The following is a 17,144-nucleotide window of genomic DNA, read 5'->3' as shown; positions in this document are numbered from 1 at the left end:
CAGATTCTCCCTTTAAATCCATGCCAAAGGGGATGGATTTAAAAAGAGAATCTGGGAAAATTTGGGGGGTGCCTGCTGTCAGGGGTACAATTGTTAAGCTAGCAGCACCAAATTTTCAGGGTGTGTTTGGGAGACTCTCCTGATGATACCACCCAGGTTTGGTGAAGTTTGGTTCAGGGGGTCCAAAGTTATGGACTCCCAAAGGGGGTGCCCCCATCTCCTATTAGCTTCCATTGGAAACAATGGGGGATGGAGGCACCCGCTTTGGGAGTCCATAACTTTGTACCCCCTGAACCAACCTTCACCAAACCGGGGTGGTATCAGCAGCAGACTATCCTGATGATACCACCTAGGTTTAGTGAAGTTTGATTCAGGGGGTCCTAAGATATGGACCCTCAAATGGGTAGACCCATCTACTATTAGTTTCCAAACACACACCCGGGGTTCCCAGACAACACAACATGAACCCACATTTCTTAGAAATAGTCCAGAAAGATTTCTCATAAAGGCCTTGTGCGACTTCCGTAGCAGTCTTGTCTCAAATGAAGCAACTCTTAACTAGTGTGTAGTACAAGGATGTAACCTTGCGTATGCTGTATAAGGGAGAATTTGAATGCCTTTAGAATAGAAGAAAGTGAAAGAGGAATTTATGAAAGGAAACAAAAGTTACACCTGCTGGCTAATCACGCTTTTGTTGGGTTAACAATACAGAACAGTCAAAGGTTTTGTTGTTTTTTTGTTTCCTGGACAGGTGGAAAATGTTTGTGTTTCAAAGCATTATCCATCCACCTGAGAGAAGGTTCACACGCAAACACTCCCACCCCTCAGAAGAGGCAAGAGCACAGGTGGGTGTGCTGAACCAGTGGAAGCCAGAAAGAGGAAGAGACACAGAAAATAGCTTGTGGACAAGAAGAGAGACAGCGTAAGCTCCTGTTTTCTCTTCGGATCCGCCGTCCTGTTAAGGAGCAACTTGTTGACGCCACACGTTTATATGCAGGTAAAGAGATCACCATGCTAGTGTTCTTTCATCCAAATTAACTCAGATCAGTCGGGAACAACTCATGACCGGAGGAAATGGGGAGTCTTTAATCATTAGAGATTAATTGGAAATGTATTGTCAAAGGCTTTTTATTTTATCCCCCACTAAAACATTCCCTTCTCACTGGACACAGTGTGTGACAGACTACCCTCTGTGATACACCTCTGAAGATGCCAGCCACAGATGCAGGCGAAATGTTAGGAACAAGATCCACCAGACCATGGCCACACAGCCCGGAAAACCCACAACTAATGGGAAATGGCTTGTAAGAGTAAAGGCTATATTCAACAAGTGACAGGCGTACAGATCTGTTAGAAACAGAACAAACAAGAAGGCTTTCACGGCCGGAATCACTAGGGTGTTGTGGGTTTGCTGGGTTGTGTGGCCGTGTTTCAGTAGCATTTTCTCTTTAGGAACATGGCCATACAACCCGGCCATACTGGAATACCGCCATACAACAAGGAAAATCCAAAACACCCTAAAGACAATAGTGGTCTGGGGAGATGCAGGGAAGGTAGGGCCTACATCATACCAACAAAAGCCTAATTCTGATGTCAGTAACAACACTGTTTTTGGTAACACCAGATTAAAGATGGGGGTTCATGCAATGGAATACTTCCTCTCCTCCTACAGACTTTTTTTCAAAGCCCTTCCTACAGAAGGCCAGTTAGCCCCAAAGTTCAGGGTCTGGGGATGAAGTAGGATCAGCCACAGTTAGTAATTGGATGAGGGACCACCATGGAAGACTGGGGTTGCTCTGCAGAGGAAGACAATGGAGAGGCACCTTTGCTCATTTCACACCTGCTATGCCCCACAGAAAGGTCACCAGGAGTCAGTTGCATCCTGATAGCACAGCTAGCTTTCTATGTGAATGGAATTTGCCTTATGAGGAAAGATCTTGGCCCTCACCTGCAGATGGAAGTGTTATAACCAAGACACGGCTGTTTTTCTGCCACAGTGACAGACCAAATATAACACAGACTTGGTATAACTTTGCTGCTACTTGGAACTCAGGGTCCCGCACCAAAAGGCTGCGAGTAAAAGGAAAGGAAAGAAGACAGGTAATTTCCACTGGGCCATTATTTTGCTTAAAACTGCCTCTTCCACAGATGTTTTTCTCCTCCCACCAAGAGAAAGCAGGCTGGGGCTGATTTAAATCAGCTTTCCTCCACCGTCTGGTCAGCCTCCTACAGCTAATTTTCATTTGAGATAAAAGAAACCATCACAAAACTCATGATAAAGTTTCACACAATCACTCATCATGGAGGAAACATTTCCATGCTGTGATTAACACCAGGACCAGATGGGGGGGGGGGCAAGGAGGAGCATGTGCCGCAGGTGATGGGCAGAGAAGGGGCGTCGGCAGGATGTGGAGGCTCAATTGCCTGGCAGAGATGGCTCATTCTGCAGTGCCTGGGGCCAGTTCCAGGGACGTAGGTATAGGTTTTTTATGGGAGGGTTTGGGGTGGAGCCACACCCCCACCCGCCCCTAGGGCATGGCCACCCCTCCCTAAGCCCCGCCCCCGGCCTAGCGCTTATAAAAGCAGCTCTCCAAAGCTGGGGACGGCAGACTCCTGGCCCTTCCCTCCCCTCCCCTGCCCCCCACCAGCTGGGCTCCCAGCCGGCAGCTGGCAGTTCTTTCTGCCCTCCCCTCTGGGCAGAGGCATAGAGGGAAAATTGAGCCCGGTGCAAAATCTGAGTTTTGCGTCCCGTCCCCCCGGGCAGCCACTGTGATGCTGGTATCCACCCCCAAACAGCATCACTTTCAAAGGTATTTAAACTAGAGAGCCCAAATTCTCCTTTTAAATCCAACTTAAAGGGAGAATCTGGGGTCCACAGTTAACAACATTGACAGTGATGCTGTTTTGGGGTGGATTATCCCCCACCGTGAAACAGCATCACTTTCAATGTGGCATAGTGGTTAAGAGCAGGTGCATTCTAATCTGGAGGAACCGGGTTTGATTCCCCGCTCTGCCACTTGAGCTGTGGAGGCTTATCTGGGGAATTCAGATTAGCCTGTGCACTCCCCCACACGCCAGCTGGGTGACCTTGGGCTAGTCACAGCTTCTTGGAGCTCTCTTAGCCCCACCTACCTCACAGGGTGTTTGTTGTGAGCGGGGAAGGTCAAGAAGATTGTAAGCTCCTTTGAGTCTCCTACAGGAGAGAAAGGGAGGATATAAATCCAAACTCTTCTTCTTCTTCTAAATTGAGGACCTCAGATTCTCTCTTTAAATCCATGCTGAAAGGAGTGGATTTAAAAGGAGAATCTGGGGAAATTTGGGGGGTGCCTGCTGTCAGGGGTGCAATTGTTAAGCTAGCAGCACCAAACTTTTAGAGTATCTTTAGGAGACTCTCCTAATGATATCACCCAGGTTTGGTGAAGTTTGGTTCAGGGGTCGAAAGTTATGGACCCTCAAAGGTGTAGCCCCATCTCCTATTACCTCCAATTGGAAACAATGGGGGCACCCCATTTGGGCGACCATAGCTTTGGGCCCCCTAGACCAAACTTTACAAAACCTGGGTGGTATCAGTAAGAGACTCTCCTGATGATACCTGCCAGGTTTGGTGAAGTTTGGTTCAGGGTGTCCAAAGTTATGGACCCTCAAAGATGTAGCCCCCATCTTCTATTAGCTTCCATTGGAAACAATGGAGGATGGGGCACCCCCTTTGGGAGTCCATAACTTTGGACCCCCTGAACCAAACCTCACCAAACCTGGGTAGTATCATCAGGAGAGTCCCCCAAACAATCCCTGAAAGTTTGGTGCTGCTAGCTAGCCTAAATAATGTGCCCCCTGCAGGCCAAAAACCGAAAAACACTAAAAATGTTTTAAAAACCCACTAACGGGTGGGCGGAGCTTCGGACATGAATGGGGGGGTTTGAACCCGAGACCCCCCCCCTTACCTAGGTCCTTGGCCAGTTCCCCTACTTAAACTGTTGTTAAACACTCACAGGGGGAGAAGATGTTGGAGGGCTCCTAACCATTAACGGTTTAGAATGCCTGATGCACCCCTCTCCTAGTGTGTTGTGTGCCATCCCCTCAACAACAACCTTGCTAAGGTCATGCAAACTGGGGACCGTGGCTTCCTTTATTGAGTCAAACCATCTCGTGGCGGGTCTTCCTCTTTCCTGATTGTCTTCAACATTTCTTAGCGTTATTGTCTTTTCCAGCAAGTCTTTTGCAATGACCAAAGTACAGTAGCTTCAGTTTATTTATTTTAGCTTCCAGGCAGCGTCATTACCGGATAAAACTTTTCTTGGGCTGTGCTTATCAGGCTCCGAAGGAGAATGAGATGTGTTTGTTCCCATGACAAAATTATGTAAGCATATTTTTTAAAAGTGTCCGGGAAAGGGCTAGGCTGAAGAGCTTTATCCTTGGGTTGGGTTTTTATAAGAGCAGAGGGAATATTTAGGCATTATGGGTAGATAAAGTAATGTAAAACGTTAATTTTCCATTAACACTTCATAGAGGTCAACATTGTTGCTTTGATCATTTAAAAGAGTTGTTGACTATATACATACATATAATATAATATAACGTAATATAACATGCATACAGTGTGTGTGTGTCATTCTGCACTTTCGCCCCCTTCAAAAAACGTATATCTGGCTCTGCTCACACCTTCAAACTAACCTAAAATAATTTCCACCTTCTGATTACACATCATTCCCATATAATCTTCACCTCACAGATGAACAATTTTCACTCCCAAAGCACCTGTGTTTTTCCAAGGTGGCGAGACAGAAAAATTCAACAGGTAACATTTGCATCTACTATTACTCTACCCTATAAAATATTACCTCTATTATTTATCCCTCCGCCGCTGCACAATTGCTGAACAGCCCGGTTTTTTAAAGCGTCCATCTCAATAAAGAGCGTAAACTGGAACCTCATTCAGAGGCATTCAATTTGCAGGAGGGGAGAAGAGAAGCTATTTTCTTTCTTCCTCATCTGCGGGTAATTTCCAGAAACAGACCCCACGGCCCTGGATGGGAAACCACATATGAAGCCCGGGGTGGCTATGCAGAGGCAGGTAATGGCAAACCACCTCTGCACGTCTCTTGCCTTGCAAGGCTCACCCTAAAGTAAACAGACTGCAATTTGACAGCCGCCAATTATTACTGCAAGGACAGAAGGAGGAAGGGAAGTCTGCATGCCACCCTGAGCCTGCTGGAGGAAAGGTGCGATAAAAAGGTGAGATGAGAATGAAGTGGCAATAAAAAGGGGGGGGGGCAGGTCTCTAAGCTCCCGACACCAGGTCGAATTAACCTCGACGAATCCTGCCTCGACGAATCCAGGCGACTCTAGCGGGGCCGTGCACTCTGCACTTGCTCAGAGGCACGCTCCCCTTCCTCCGTCGCGAGCATCCCAAACAAACGCATCCAGGCCACACGCTACCACCAAAGCAACAACCAGTCGGCGCCCCCGACCCACCTGTTGGAGCTGCGGCGGAGGCCCCCCCGGGCGGAGCTGGAGAAGACGAGCGAGCCCCTCAGCAGGCGCCCGGGACGAAGCCCGGCTGGCGGCTCAACTTGCCCGCCCGCCCGCTCGACGCGGAGCCACTCCCAGAGCCGGCCTTGGGTGGGGCCTCGTTGGGCTGCTCGCCGGGCTGAACTGGTGTGGCGGCTTCAGGAGGCATGAAGAAGCCTGAACTTTTCTCCTCCTCGTCGTCGTCGCCCTCAGCAGCCGCGGGGCCTCCGCCAGAGGCATCAATAAGGGCCGGCTGCCAGGGAGCCGCGCCTCACCTCGAGTAGCTGGCTGAGGCTGCCCCTCAGGGACGCCTGCCCGGCCGTCCCTCAAGGCCGCCCCATTTTGTAACACCTTCACAACTTCACTCCTTTCGCCCTCTGGCAAGCAGCTGCCAAACTCTTCCTCACTGCTCTGTTGTGCCCAATGCTTAATGTTCAGTTTTAAGCACTGAACTCTTTCCGTTACATAATACTTTTTAAAAATTAATTTCCTTCTTTAAAAAACACACTGAACATAAAACATGAAACCATTGAAACACATCAGACATCAACAAATATTAACATGTACCAAGTAACAAATGACCCACGTTTACAGTTACCCAAACATAATCTATCCTACCCTAACTACCCATAACAACAACACATGATTCAATACATCTAAATCAAATCAGTTACTTCACTGAACTCTTTCTGAAATTAAACACCTCCCCTCCCAAAAGGTTCACAACATCTTATCGATTTTTGAGAAATTTTGTTTATTTTACACATCTAAACAACACATACATAGAAAGTTAAAGAAAAGACCCGATCGAGTCCCCACTCCCCCCATAATAATAATACTAAATGAAAGGAAAAGAAAGAAACATCTATACCAGTGGTGGAGAACCTATGGCACTCCAGATGTTCATGGACTACAATTCCCATGCTGGCAGAGGCTGATGGAATTTTAGTCCATGAACATCTGGAGTGCCATAGGTTCACCACCACTGACCTATACAAACACCTGTGCACGTATATATGGTGACTTCCAGCTACCTCACTAATGCTTATTTATTCATTAAACTTATTATACCACCCACTCCCAAAGAGCTCTGGGCAGTGTACAGAAAATAAGACCATTAAAATATATAATTACAATCAGGTAATTAAAAACATAAATAATTAAAACACAACATCATAACAAAAGGTTCCAAGCATAAATCTAACTCCATGCTTAAAATTAAGATCTACTTTATTTTATTTTTAGTCCTTCTTATACATTTATCTTAATCCAATACGCTGGTTTCATTTAAGTCTCGAATCCTGCCCTTGTTTCTCTGTTTATGTATGTTTTCAATAAGTAGCCCGCAAAGGATTTCCAGTCTTTCAGAAAACTGTCCCTATTCTTGTTTGTTATCATTGACCCAGGGCGTTTTCCTCACCCCTTTGCAATAGTCTTTCTAGTTTCTCTCACTCACAGATGCCTCATTTTTTGTGACTGACTCAAATAACCTTCCTCACATAATTGTGAAAGGCTGTTGCTGCTACCTCAAACTATAGTCTTTCCAGTCTCTCTCACGCAAATGCCTCATAAAACAATGTTATGGTTGACTCAATCTTCCTCGCATAATAAGAAAATGCTATTGCTGCTGCCTTGCAAACTATCCATGTTGACATTTCTACAAAAAAAATCCAGTTTACATTTACAGACAAAATTATTATCACCTCAGTTCTCCCCCCCTCCCCAAATAATCCAGAATTATGCAAACTCCAGGTTTTAAAACTACATTGTGTTCTGTTAGCTCTGGGGAAGAGCACGACTGGAGCAATCTTCAGCAGATCTACTCCTACATAAGTCCCATTTTATTAAACCAGACTTTTCCCCAGGAAAGTGTTCTTAGGACTGCAACCTGTATTTGTTGCTCCTTTGATTCTGACTTCTTCATAGGATAGATGTAAAAGGGTTGCAACCTCTAGGTGGGGACTACAGATCTCCCAGAATTACAACTGGTCTCCAGACTACATAAATCGCTTATTTATTATGTATCTATTTAAAATATTTATTCCACTTCTCTTGGAGCTGTTTCAGAAGTTGTACCACATGGCACGTTATATTCTACAAGGTTCCTCCTCTCCCTAAACCCTACTCTCCCAGGCTCTCCCCTCAAATCTCCAGGTATTTCCAAACTCACAGTTGATAATCCTGAAGCCTAATAATAAGTTAAAAGAACAGACAAAACAGGACATTGTTCTTAGTAGAATCCCCTCAGGCCTATCCAACACATCACTTTGTTTCTCATGTAAAGGCCCATGGAGGCAGATTCTGGTCCTAAAACCTGCTTGCAATCAAGCCCAGATTGACTGACTTCCTCTTTCGTCGTCTGATGGCCACATTATATATGCCACATGCAGGATGTGAAAACTTGTTTTTTTGTGGTGGTATACTACACAATGTGGTGTAAGTTTTATTTGCAACTTCCCAAGCGAAAACCTGACATTTTGAAATGTGGGCCTTTCCCCCAGTTATGATGATTTTTTTAAAAAATTACTTTTATGAAATAACAATAATTTACAAAGAGGGAAAGAAAAAAATTAATCAAAATAGTCTTCGAATAGCAATCCCCTTCGCAGAAAGTGTGGCTATCCGAAAAACCAAAAAAGAACCATTGAAAAGTATCTATTTACATAATGTACATCATCTTCATAAAAAAGTATATCCATTTCTAACCTTCTAATTAAATAATAAGTAAGTAAATGACCATATGTTTACTCATGGCCTTCTAAGAATCACAAGCTTAGTCTATTCGGTTTACTTCTGTTCTAACACTTTATGAACACAGAGCAATATTTTCACAAATAATAATAATAATAATAATTTATTAAACTTCATAGACCGCTCAACCTCCGGAGGGCTCTGAGCAGTGTACAAGGCCATGACAAGGCGATAAAACAATAAATACAAAAGCAAGAACATATTAAAACCCTTAAATTACATAGCAGCGTCAACATACAATGTCTTTCAACTTACAAAGAATGGCATTATGACCTCACTCTTGTGTTTCCTTCCTTTAACTGCTTACACACTGCCATTTTCTCCATCGGCATAGTTACCCAACATTTCATCAGATAAATTTCAATAGATGGTGTTGTCTTTTGCTTGCAATGGTTTGAAACCTTGCAGTCACCACCAAATTTCTTATTTAAAGAGTACTCCATTTGGCTAAATATAATTAACATTGGTGATCCTTCTACTCAGCAGGCAATGATTTCACTTATTACTTTACATATTTTGTCCCAGAATTGTTTTATAGCAGAACAAGTTCTATGTAGTAAAAACAGACTTTCTTCTGAAAGCATTTTCAACATTGGTCAGAGACATTATCAAACAGGGGTATAATGCCACTTAAAGATTAATTTCAGTCCACATTAACATTAGTTCATATGGCTAAGATATCTTTATCATCCTCAACAACCTTTAATAGGCATGCATTAAAAATTAGAATGAAACCGATCGAATTACATCAAACACAAAGCACAAGCTTGATTTTAAAGGAAGTACAGAAAAATATTCACGTTATCAATCAGTTCCTAGGATCACATATTTAATCTTGGCTTCAAATTAGAAGTAAATATAAATAAAACAATTAAAACATTGATGCTAGGAGATATAATATTGAACTGCAAAGACAAAACAATTCTAATAATTACTATTAAAAAGGTGGGTTAGTGAGTTATTACGTTTTGATTTTTTAATATTTTTGCTAGACATTTGACAACTAATACAGTACGTATGGATTCTGGATCAGACAACAAAAACTGGATCATCTGCACCTTATTTTAAAAATCTTCTGACCTGAAGTATGGAGATTTTGGGGGTGGAGCCTGAGGGGGCGGGGTTTGAGAAGGGACTTCAGTGGGGTATGATGCCATAGAATCTACCTTCCAAAGTAGCCATTTTCCCCCAGATGAACTGGTCTCTGTCATCTGGAGATCAGCTGTAATAGAGATGTCTATTCACCACCTGGAGGTTGGCAGGCCTTGGCAACAGGGAGAAGGCCTTGAGGTCACAACCTGTTTGCGACTTTATCCTGTGCACAAGACCCAAGCATTCTGCAAGATGATGTCTCCTCAGCACCTTTTCTTCTGTTCTGGCACACTGGCAATTCAATTCATGGGGGGCAGATGGGCTATAGATGGGGACGGCGCAGGTGCACTTTCACCATGAAGGTTCCTGGCAGTGGGACAACATAAATTTACCTGCCACACTGAAAGGGCCCCATCCAACCCAATGAGCTACACCTACCTTTTTGTTGGCATAAATTGATGCCAGCAAAAGGGGGTGTTCCTACCGTGTTTTCCCGAAAATAAGACAGTGTCTTATATTAATTTTTGCTCCCAAAGATGCGCTATGTCTTATTTTCAGGGGATGTCTTATTTTCAGGGGATGTCTTATTTTTCCACTCCACAGCTGCATGCTCTGGTGTTCTGTTCAATGGGCATGCTTCCAAACAAAAACTTTGCTACGTCTTACTTTTGGGGGATGCTTTATATTTAGCCCTTTAGCAAAACCTCTACTATGTCTTATTTTCAAGGGATGTCTTATTTTCGGGGAAACAGGGTAGGAATACCTCTATTGGTGCTGACGTGGGCTCTTGTGGTGGAGGACTGCTAGCACAGCAGCATCAGAGGCCCCCAGGCAATGCGAAACCACGGGCATAAGTGGTCCCCAAAGAGATTAAAGTGCCACTTACGTCGCGTGAACATGACAATGACACTGGCCCTAGGGACACGTTGGAGCCAGTGTGGTGTACTGGTTAAGAGCAGGTGTACTCTAATCTGGAAAACCGAGTTTGATTCCCCGCTCTGCCAAGTGAGCTGTGGAGGCTTATTTGGTGAACCAGATTAGCTTGTGCACTCCAGCACATGCCAGCTGGGTGACCTTGGACTAGTCACAGTTATTTGGAGCTCTCTCAGCCCACCCACCTCACAGGGTGTTTGTTTTGAGGGGGGAAGGGCAAGGAGATTGTAAGCACCTTTGAGTCTCCTTACAGGAGATAAAGGGAAAAATATAAATCCAAACTCCTCCTCCTCCTCCTCCTCTTCTTCTTCTCCTCCTCCTCCTTCTTCTTCTCCTTCTCCTTCTTCTTTTCCTCCTCCTCCTCCTCCTCCTCCTCCTCCTCCTCCTCCTTTTTCCTTTTCTTCTTCTCCTTCTCCTTCTCCTTCTCCTCCTCCTCCACAGCCCCTCACCACCATGGCTTGCACTATTTGCATAATTTATTGAGTGATGACTGAAACTGATACCTGCGGCCAGAATTATGAGAATTCATCCACATGGGGATTCAATCCCCTGCCAGCACACAGGCAGTCTTCCAACAGTCACTGTTGAGCTAGAGAAAATGCTGGAGTCACACAGAGAAGGCCTGCTGTTCGAATCACAGACCAGTCAAAAGCAGCCTCCATAGTCCTCATGCAGGTGGTATGCACAGAGAATCCACTGATTCCCCAGGAGTGGGTTTTGTCAGAAAACAGAGGCTTTGTGAGCAGAACAATTTTTTTGCAGAACTGGGAGACATAATCAAACAAGAATACAACTGTAAGCTCACAGGCCAGTAAAGACCCTGTGAGGACACCGGGTCATTACTGACATCATAGTGTGACATCACATCACATTTACTAGGTAGACCATATGTATGGGGTGCTTTGCCATTGCAGACTATGTTAACGGGGTGGTTTGCCATTCCTTTGCCTAGTTGTGTACCATATACCCCCAGCAAGCCGGGTACTCATTTTACTCAGGCCCAAAGGATGGAAGGATGAGCTAATCTTGAGCTGGCTACCCGAAACAGACTTCTGTCAGGATCGAACTCAGATTGTGCACAGAGCTTTGCCTGCAGTACTGTATCTTACCACTCGGAGCAACAGGGCTCCTCATATGCCTGTAAGGTGCCTATATTAGCTCCACAGGAAAAGAACAACAGAGAGAGATTTGAGCTCCACTCCTAAGAAACACAAATGCATCTTCTTCAAGATAAGATCCACATCTGGGGGCTCTGGAATGGCAAGCATCTGTAATCTCAGGTGTGAAAGGTTAAGGCTCCTTCTGCACATGCAGAATAACACACTTTCAATCCACTTTCACAATTGTTTGCAAGTGGTTTTCCACACAGTAAAATCCAGCTGCAAAGTGCATTGAAAGTGGACTGAAAGTGCATTTTTCTGTGTGTGCAGAAGGGGCCTAAGGCAGGGGAAACAGAATCTACAATTTTCACTCCCGACAAACACTGTATCTGTATGAGCTGTATGCTAAAACTCAAAGATAGGTCTGCGCTGTTGGGAAGTTCAGCTCCCAGTTCAGAATTTTCCCACTCTTCTGATATACAGTACGTGACACATCACAAAGACACCGGTGTCGAAACAACTTCTGCATCTCCTTCTCCCAGGCATCTGATTGCTGCTCACAGTGAGGTTTAATGAGGAGTGTGGCAAAAGCGGAAGAGTTGGGCTGGGGAAACCCTGGCAAGGTTGGTGAAGAGATATAATCTGGGTGTTCGGTTTTGTGCCCCAGGCAGTTTTGGAAAGTATTAGCAAGACATGATGCATTTTCTCTAGCGGCTGATGACAGCGACACCTTTTGTGATCGTTGATTTGCTTTATGATAACTGCAACCGTTTCTTTTCTCTTTTTGGCTGTGCCTACTATTTCTGATTTTGTCCCAGAGCGTAATGAATGGGGACATCTTTAGATTGGGAAAACAGACCAGGGGAGAAAGGGCAAGAAGCCCTGAGTCTGCATTTCTCTGACCAAATGACCAGTCCTCGGATGTGTTTATCTAAAAAAAGAAAGTTGGGATCTCAATCATGAACTTTGGCCCTAATGCTTCAAGGAAAATATTTTACTCTGTGGTAGCTAGCCTGATCCTGTCGAATCCTGCAAGCTAAGTAAGGTCAGGTCAGCCCTAGTTAGTACTAGGGTGTGTGACCATCAATGAAGTCCAAGATGGCTTGTACAGGCAGGAACCTTTCTCAACTTCTCTGACATTGAAAACCCTTCAGGGTCACCATAAGTAAGCTGCAACTTGACAGCGCTTTCCACCACAGATCGTGGCACAGGCTTCTTTGGCCCTGCACCCTGAGCCCTTCCTTTATTAACAGTGAGATCCTTTGACCAGAAATCTTGGCGTCACAGCCACTATCCTGAGCCAAGCTGCTGCTACCCTGGCATGTGCTTATCACAACTACTTCCAGTTTTTCAACCCTTCCTTCTACCCTGTCCTCTGAGCCCTTGGAGCTCTCCAATATACCTACCAATCCCCCTCCAGATAGTCCATGATCACATTTGTCTGCAGAGAGGAGGGCACCAGAAAGGGAGATTTGCAAAGTAGTGTGAATTAAATGCAAGGATACATGCACTCATGCACTGAGATTAAAGTAAAGGTGTGTTCACTGAGTTCCATGCTACAAAGTACCAACACAGAGGAAAAGCTGCACCCTCCAGGAATAGATACACCATACAAGAAAATTAAGTAAAATGAGAATTTACTGTTGTGAATTTTCTGGGTGGTGTGGTTGTGGTCTGGTAGATTTTGCTTCTAATGTTTTGCCCACATTCTGGTGTCTTCAGAAGCGTGTCAAAAACTGCCTGACACAAGCAATACAGCCAAGGAAACCCACAATAGCCAACTGATTCCAGCCATGGAAGCCTTCAACTAAACATAAAATGAGAAATAACTAACCTACACTGGCTACAACAATACTTAGCATTGGGTATCAATCTTCCTGTTAAACCTGAGGATCTCCCTATTCCTCCCCTTCTTTCCTTTCCCCTCTAGCTCCCTACCCCTAAAAAGCCATCTCACCTGGCGTATGACTCTCTTCTTCTGTTTCTACAAATCCTAAACAGAGTTACATGCTTCTAAACCGAATGATGCCCATGGGTTTAGAAGGGCATAATTCTGCTCAGCATTGCACGATAAAGAATCTCCATCTCATTTCTATGCAGCGGTGGGATTCAAATAATTTAACAACTGATTGTTTACAAGCACCGTTTTAACAACCGATTCTGCCGAAGTGGGCTGAATCCCACCAGTGCTTCTATGGTCCCATCTCGCTCTCGATTAAGGTTGCCAACCCGCCTGTTGAAAAATGTTTTGCCCCTTTAATAAAGATGTAATGAGTCAAAATGGGCAGCTGAAGCTTTTCATGGCAGCACCACCTGTCAATAATACCCTATTAAGCCTCTGCTAACAGGACAAGATTTTTTCTTTCTTTCTTCAGGCAGCTAGAAAGCCTGGCCTTGATCTCCTTTTATTTCTCCTTCCTTTCCTCATCCAATATATTTTACCTTTACTTTTAGATTGTAGCTGTGCAAGCAGGGCCTGCTTTATGTTTCATTTTTTCCTACTACACATAGTTATTTTTATGAATAATAATAATAAAAATGGAACCCAATGTTAAGAAATTCTCAGTTCATTCTAACAACTTATTCTCCCTTCCGTTTGACTACCCCTTGCTCTTGTGCATGCTTAGGGTAACAGTTGACTATGCTAATCTTGCAAGCATTCTGCAAATTCCCGGTATGAGTCAAGTTGCCAGCTGACCAAAAAAACTTTGTCTGGGATTGCGCCTGTGCCCTTAATGGCAGGTGGCTCTGCATACGTTAGCAGGTGAAACTTCTTATGACATGGAAAGAAATCTGGCGATTTCTACCCATGAAGCTGCTGTTTGTCAGAGACAGCCAGTAAGCATATAATATGGACTATATGAGGGTGGGTAGTGAGTCAGTTAAGCTGTATTGGGTTTTCCCCTGTTTTGAATATGTATTAGTTTTTGGTAATGTGTTTTGTATTGTAAATTTTATTGAACTTGTGTTAGGTTTAGTTAGATTGTTGGCTTTAGCTTAGTGATAGGACATTGTATTTTAAATTATTCACTAGGTTAGGCTTTTCACACTAATGCAGGTGTAGATTGTTGGGGGTTAGTTCTTAGGTCATGTGTTCTGTAATTTATGCTACAGATAGAGAAAATTGCCATCTTGGTTTATTATTGTCTTGTATGAAGAAGAGAAGAAGAAGAAGAGTTTGGATTTATATCCCCCCCTTTCTCTCCTGTAGGAGACTCAAAGGGGCTTACAATCTCCTTGCCCTTCCCCCCTCACAACAAACACCCTGTGAGGTAGGTGGGGCTGCGAGAGCTCTGAGAAGCTGTGACTAGCCCAAGGTCACCCAGCTGGTGTGTGTTGGAATGTACAGGCTAATCTGAATTCCCCAGATAAGCCTCCACAGCTCAAGTGGCAGAGCAGGGAATCAAACCCGGTTCCTCCAGATTAGAATTAGAAGGTTGTTATGAAATATAGAAGGTTGTTATGAATATGTAGGTTGTTATGAATATGGTTTATAGTTTAATGTTATGTTTATAATGCCATGTTTATGGCTGCTATGATATTATGTTATGATGTTATATTTATGATGTCATGCTTACGATATTTATGATGTGACGCTTATTGATCCTATGTTATTGATTCTATGTTACTGTTGCCATGCTTATTGCTTGTCGTCAAATGATATTATGCTTTTGTTGTGGTTTATGTTGTTGTGCACCGCCCTGAACCTTTCAGGGGAGGGCGGTATATAAATTAAAGATACGATACAATATAGGTTTGCTGACCTGGATAGCTCAATCTTGCTGGATCTGGGAAGCTACCGTAAGTAGTGTCTGACCTGGTCAATATTTGGATGGGAGATCACCAAGGAACACCAGGGTTGCTATACAGAGGCAAGCAATGACAAATCATCTCTGAATGTCTCTTGCCTTGAAACCCTGCATGGTTGTCATAAGTCAGTTGCAACTAGATGGCAAAACAGCAAGAAGAACAATGTATGTTTGTAGCCTATGTCCCTGTATAGATGCTTTTAGGACTGGAGTATATAACACTTGCACACATTTAAAAACTGAAGAGCCTTATCTTGCTACTTAATATTGCCTTCATTATTACACCAGCAGAAAGAGGCATTCTTGCTGAAACTTTGTTGATCCAAATGAAGTGCAGTTGTATTTCCTTTCTGAAAACAACAAACACTCCCAACTGGATTTTGTACTTGCCATTTTCTCGGCAGTCAGGAACACTATCTGTGTTCCTCATCAGGATAGTTTATTGCTCTGTGTAATCCTCTCCCTTAACTTTTGTTGTTTTAGTGAATAATACTGTTTTGTTGGGAAAGCGTTTCACAATGTACAAACATAGCAAGGAAACAGTGAGCCTGCTGCATGGGTGGATCTGTCTGATCTACACCAACAGGTATTTTAATTTGTGTTGAAACATCAGTTGACTTCTACCCAGAGCGGCCTGGGATGTGGAAAGGCCCAGAAGCAAGGCGCACTCAGCCGTCTCTGCTATGCTAGAGACCAGAACTGCAGGGGCACTCCGCTCAGTGGGGCAACAGCTCACCAGAGGTGTAGCTAGGCCAGAGTGCACCCAGTCCACACTCTGGCTTTTTCGCCCCCTGCACAGCACCCCCGCCCCGCGGCACACCACCCCACTTACTTTTAGGAAAGGAGCAGGCCGAAGAAGCCTGCCTGCGTTGCCTGGGCCTGGTGGGAACTACATTTCCCAGGAGCCCGTGGGAGATATAGTTCCCACCAGGCCCAGGCAATGCAGGCAGGCTTCTTCTCTGGGATGTTCCATTCCTAAAAGTAAGTGGGGGGTGCGCTGTGGGGAAACGGGGGTGCCGCGAGGGGCTTTCTCCGCCCCTCACGTGACCAGAATCGGTGCGCCCGGTGCGTTGTGCACCCCACCCGGCCCCCTGGTGGCTTCGCCACTGCAGTTCACCCACTGGGGAAAAAAGAGGCATATACCTCCGACTTCACAAAAATTGACAGAAGCCCCGCCCCCTCTAAGGGCCTAAGTCCCGCCTCCCTTGGCCCCAGAACTTGTACCCTACATGGAAGGAAATTACCTCTGACCTGAAGGGCCCTGAGATATCTTTAAGAATGAACTTATTGCATTGTGCCGAAAGGAAAGGGTTTTCAATTTGTGGAAATGCACAGGTGGGGAGTAATTATCCCCGAAGAGCTAATTGAAGTGATCCCCGCAGTGAACTTAGCCCACCCTCCTGGACCTGTTGGAAATTTGCTTTAAACACATGGCATGTTTGGATGAGCTGTAAGATGGAACTTCACCTCACCTATCCCTCAAGAACTGGTCCAAAATACCTCCACCCAACAGGGAGTATCCCATTGATATTCAAATATGCCAAATGAGGTACATTAGAGTCCATGCTCTGTAAATAAGGAGCCTTAGGCATGTTATACATATGTAAAATGAAAACTGTACATCTCATCAAGTATCTCTCTTCCTCTCCTTTTCCCATGCTTGGCTTCATGCTCATTTTGAAACTGGATTGTGGGGCTTGCCTCGAGGCAGTTTTGTTTCTTTGCTATGCCTGTCTAAACTAAAAGTCACTCACTTTCAAGAATTTTAAAAGCCAACTTTATTTTAAATTGTATTTTAAAGAGAGTTGTTTTCCTTTTAAAATGGGAAAGCCAAGAGAGACAGACAGACAAAGCAGCATGTATTTCTGGACAGTGTTTACAATTATTTATTTTACACATGCCTTTGGTTCACCCGTTTAAAGAACCAGATTTCTAATGAACCCTATGTCCG

The 17,144-nt window shown here is 44.4% G+C and overlaps 1 protein-coding gene across 3 annotated transcripts in view; it reads right to left on the bottom strand.

Moving 5' to 3' along the window:
• GPR160 (G protein-coupled receptor 160) overlaps window positions 1-17,144 on the bottom strand; it is a 37,039-nt gene that overhangs the window by 5,544 nt on the left and 14,351 nt on the right. Inside the window, exon 1 of one of the 3 annotated variants that reach the window (XM_048506411.1) lies at window positions 5,473-5,733. The exons of 1 other annotated variant lie outside the window; for it this stretch is intronic. The gene's annotated coding sequence lies outside the window, so the exon portion shown is untranslated. Of the gene's footprint in view, window positions 1-4,838; window positions 4,932-5,472; window positions 5,734-17,144 lie in introns of those variants that run through there. One more of the 3 variants, XM_048506416.1, reaches the window with a different exon arrangement.

Source organism: Sphaerodactylus townsendi, linkage group LG08 (genome assembly GCF_021028975.2).
Source record: "Sphaerodactylus townsendi isolate TG3544 linkage group LG08, MPM_Stown_v2.3, whole genome shotgun sequence".
NCBI classification, from domain to species: Eukaryota; Metazoa; Chordata; class Lepidosauria; order Squamata; family Sphaerodactylidae; genus Sphaerodactylus; species Sphaerodactylus townsendi.
The sequence above is the reverse complement of the archived record's forward strand: the minus strand, read 5'-3'. Positions and strand labels throughout refer to the sequence as shown.